Genomic DNA, 4,372 nt, shown 5'->3' on the forward strand with positions numbered 1-4,372 from the left:
ATTGGAGCTGAGGGGAGGCCCAGACTGACCATAGAGTGTTTATGGAGGGGGTGACATTTAATATAGTTCTCAGGAGATGAAGAGGACAGTGGCAAGTATGGTACAGGGTGGGGCCAGCCAGGGTAAAGGATGGGAGAACTGCATTTTAGAGAGATGAGGAAAGGGAGGCACCTATAGAGCCAGGGAGGTTTGAAAGAATAAGACATGTTTGGAGCGAGGCTGCCGTTTCCCACCGTGAAAAAGTTTCAGTCTTTGCGGTGATGCTCACTACATGTTTTTCATGGCCTTTCCCTCCAACTGGATCCCTGGAGCCCTTGGTTCCCTATCACCACAAAAAAAAAAAAAAAAAAAAAAAAAAAAAAGAAAAGGAAAAAAAAAGTGATTGTGAGAGTAAGATTCCAAGTTAGCCAATCATGGAGGTGACCAGAGGTGCCCATAACACAAGTTGCTGAGCACTTGTGGGCTGTGTAGCTAAGCCCCTTACACAATTACGAGATTTAATTCTCACAATGACTCTATGTGCTAACTACTATCATTGTTCCCATATTAAAATGACGGAACTGAAGCAGAGAGAGGCTAGGCATCTTGTCTGAGGTCCTCTAGCTAGTGAGGTGTGGATCCTACTTCTAACCTAAGCAATCCGACCGAAGGGTGTCAACTCTGTGCGAGCGTGTTCTGCTTCAAGAATGAGTACCGCCACCACTAGAAAACAAAGCAAAAAAAACCAAAGTATGAGCATCCCACTCATCCTGGGGCTGCTCCCCTCCAATGGAGAGGACAGCACAACAGTGAGGGTATCACATATGTGTAAATGGATGACATGTTGACCAGATCTGTCTTCAAGGAGGGCATGCGGCCCAGCTCTGAGTGCTGCTGGCAGCTGGCCCTCTGAGGGACTACTTCAGCAGCTGAGTCCCCTTGCCCAAGGTCATGCCACTCCTCAGTGACTGATGCAGGAGGGTATAGGAATGTTCAGCCATGTGGGCCCAATACTTCAGAAGGGCCATGCTAGCTTCAGGGTCTTCAGGGGGTCGGGTGAGCCTGTTGTAGGGCCCACCCTGCAGCTCAACTTCTCCCTTTGTCCCATCCTGCTTCCACAGGTGGCTACCCCTTGACTATTCCTTCATGAACACACTGCCCCTGGATCTCACGGCCTGCTTCCCTGGGAACCCAACTGGTGACGACATTAATGCCATTGACTAGGGAGATCGCTGGCCACTCACTTTGTTCTGCCTCCTCTGCAACTTCCTTTCACATTAATTTCCTTTGATTTTTTTTTCATGTTCCTGATAAATATATAAGAACAAGAGTTTAAAAATTATCAAAGGTAGGCTACAAGAGATTAACCCGCTTTTTGTGGTTTAATATACTTTATTTAGAGCAGTTTTAGGTTCACAACAAAACTGAGCAGAAGGTACAGAGATTTCCCTCTACCCCTTGCCACCCTTCCCCATCAATGCATCCATTTCCCTTGTTTTTGGCAATAGACGTAGAATAAGGAAGTAAGAACTCTTTAAAACCAAAAACTTTCACTAAAATAATGTATGTGAGCTTAATTGTTATTTTCAATGTTTGAGGCATTGACAGGCTTGATTCCAATAGGCTCTTGCTGTGTGTGACCTTAGGCCAGCTCCTTAAACTTTTTCAGTCCTGGTGTCCTCATCTCTAAAACTGGAATAATAATTATTGGGAGGATTAAATAACATAGCCAAGTAAAGTGGCTGGCACTTAATAAAGATTCATAAAATGGGCATTTTTTTTCTGTAAATTTGGCACTGCACAGGCCACAGGGTGTATTTGTTTCCGGTGGCTGCTCTAACACGTTACCACAGACTTGGTGGCTTAAAACAGTAGGCATTCGTTCTCTCACGCCAGAAGTCCGGGTTCCATTTCACTAGGCTGAAATCAGGGTGTCACCAGGCCTTTTCCCCTCTGGAGGCTCTAGGGGAGAACCCTGCCTTGCCTCTCTTCCAGCTTCTGGTGGCTGCTGGCATTCCTTGACTTGGGGCGGTATCACCCAATCTCTGCCTCCATGGTCATGTTATCTTCTCACCTGTGTGTGTCAAATCTCCTCTCTGCCTTCCTTTCATAAGGAGACCTGTGATTGCAGCTAGGGCCCACTTTGATAAACCAGGGTAATCTCCCCAAAGGAAGATTCGTAATTAAACCCCATCTGCAGACTCTGTTTCCATACCAGGGAATATTGCCAGGTTCTAGGATTAGGATCTGGTATCTGTGGGGGGCTACCTTTCAGCCTGCCATACACGGTGACACCATTCCCGGCCTGTCTTTATAAGGCCTGGTCCGAAACATTTCATCTTTGAACCACTAGAATCCTTCCAGTTTGTCATTCAAAACCATCTGCCTTATTTTTAAAGTAAATTATTACTATTTTTAATCTCCACCATAGGATATGTTTATTGATTTTAGGAAGAGGGAATGGGTGAGAGTTATTTACAGTTGTGGAACAGTTGTAGCAGATGTGTATACAGGACAGGGCCATCGGAGCTGAGGGGACGCCCAGACTGACCCGAGAGTGCAGCACAGGAAGCCGACTACAGTGAGGGAAAAAACATCAGTTTGAGAGAGAAACATGGATTGGCTGCCTCTGCTCAGGATCTAATCCTAGGTCCACAACCTAGGTATGTGCCTTGATTGGGAACCCGCCACCTTTTTTTTTTTTTTTTTTTTAATATATTTCTTTATTGATTTCAGAGAGAAGGGGAGAAGGGGAGAGAGAAAGAAACATCAATTATGAGAATCATTGATTGGCTGCCTCCAGCAGGTCCCCAATGGGGGATTGAACCCGCAACCCAGGCATGTGCCCTTGGCCGGAATCAAACCTGGGACTCTGCAGTCCACAGGCCAGCACTCTGTCCACTGAGCCAAACCAGTTAGCGGGGGAACCCACCACCTTTTGATGTTCAAGACTTTCCAACCAACTGAGCCACACCGACAGGGCCCATCTGTATTGCTTCCTGAGAACTTTCCTCCCTCTTCCAGAAGGGGCAGTGGCCCCCAAAGTTGGGTGTCTCTTTAAGCCTTTAACTTAAAGCGGTTCTCAACCCGTGGGTCGCGCACAATGAAAATACATCCTGCATATCAGACATTTACATTATGACTCATAACAGTAGCAAAATTACAGTTATGAAGTAGCAACGAAAATAATTTTATGTGGGGGTCACCACAACATGAGGAACTGTATTAAAGAGTCGCGGCATTAGGAAGGTTGAGAAACACTGAAAGGTCTCAGCACTGAACCGCACTGCCATTTTGCAAGGCTTTAATTAATTCAAGAATGCTCTCTAGCTCTGTTTCTCAAACTTACATATTCCAGGCCCCTCTGATTCAGTAGGTGTGAGGTCTGGGAATCCAAAATTTGCCAATGCCCCAGGGAAATCTTATCATCAGCTAAGATTTAGAAACATTCAGTCCTACAAAGTCCTGAACCAAAATGTTTGAAATAGGAAATTCTCCTTCCCGCCTGCTGGGTGTGTCATGGTTACATGACTGAGTTTTTAGTAAAAGAAAGAAAGAAAAACCAACAACACAGAGCAGAAAACTGAACAATCCTATTTGGACTATATTGACTGAAAGAGTTCCCTAACGGGAAAGCTTCCAATTCCGAATTAAACAGGGAATGACGATGGTCCGGATTTGGCAATTCTGCTGCTGTCACTTGCTCGGAACCTCGTGGGTCTGACAGCCCGGGCCGCGCCCAAGGCTTTTCCTCCGTGACAGCAGCTCCAGCGAGGGGCGTGGTGGTGGCGGCTGGGCTACCCCATTCCCGGTGGGGGCGGCCATACAGGGGCACTCAGACACTGGGGTGGGCCGGGGAGTGGCTTTCAGCACCACCCCTGCAAGCGGCAGCCATTCCAGAGAGGCGCGGGCAGGGGGCGTGGGGAGCCGGAGGTGTATTTATTCTGCCTTTAGGACGGGGAGCTGGGGCCATTCAGAGCTGCCAGAAGGCTGTCCTGACCCGAGAGCTGGCTGGGTCTTCGGGAAAGGACTAAGAACCCAGCGTCGGTCATTGGCCAGGTGGGGGCGGCAGTGGTGCGGTGGCAGGACGAACAGAACATTTGCGGGGATTGTGGGAGTCCCTTTGGGGATGATGGGACGCAGAGTTCGGTTCAGCCGGGAGCGGTGAAGGTGCTGTGTCCAGCTCAGCCATGGGGTGATGGGGACGCAGTGTCAGGCTCGGCTGCAGGTGATGGGGTGCAGAGCCAGGCGGGGCTGTAGGTGATGGGGTGCAGAGTCAGGCTCGGCTGCAGGTGATGGGGTGCAGAGCCAGGCTCAGCCGAGAGGTGAAGGCGGCGTAGGGTCAGATTCAGTCCGGCGGGTGCGCGCGGCGCGGGCGGGGAGGAGCTCGCAG

The 4,372-nt window shown here is 48.9% G+C and overlaps 1 protein-coding gene and 1 long non-coding RNA gene across 2 annotated transcripts in view; one reads left to right on the forward strand and one right to left on the reverse strand.

Annotated features, from left to right (window-relative positions):
- Positions 1 to 2,391: 2,391 nt before the first annotated feature.
- On the reverse strand, positions 2,392 to 3,739 carry LOC107183320. The gene is made up of 2 exons (XR_001514101.1): positions 3,592 to 3,739; positions 2,392 to 2,555 (listed from the first exon to the last, which is right to left on the reverse strand). It is a non-coding gene; the product is annotated as an uncharacterized LOC107183320 (long non-coding RNA).
- Positions 3,740 to 3,751: 12 nt separating this feature from the next.
- The window catches only part of TMEM2 (transmembrane protein 2), a 70,791-nt gene continuing 70,170 nt past the window's right edge, over positions 3,752 to 4,372 (forward strand). Inside the window, exon 1 of the mRNA XM_015564998.1 lies at positions 3,752 to 4,038. The gene's annotated coding sequence lies outside the window, so the exon portion shown is untranslated. The remainder of the gene's footprint in view (positions 4,039 to 4,372) is intronic.

Source organism: Myotis davidii, unplaced genomic scaffold (genome assembly GCF_000327345.1).
Source record: "Myotis davidii unplaced genomic scaffold, ASM32734v1 scaffold616, whole genome shotgun sequence".
Classification (NCBI taxonomy): domain Eukaryota; kingdom Metazoa; phylum Chordata; class Mammalia; order Chiroptera; family Vespertilionidae; genus Myotis; species Myotis davidii.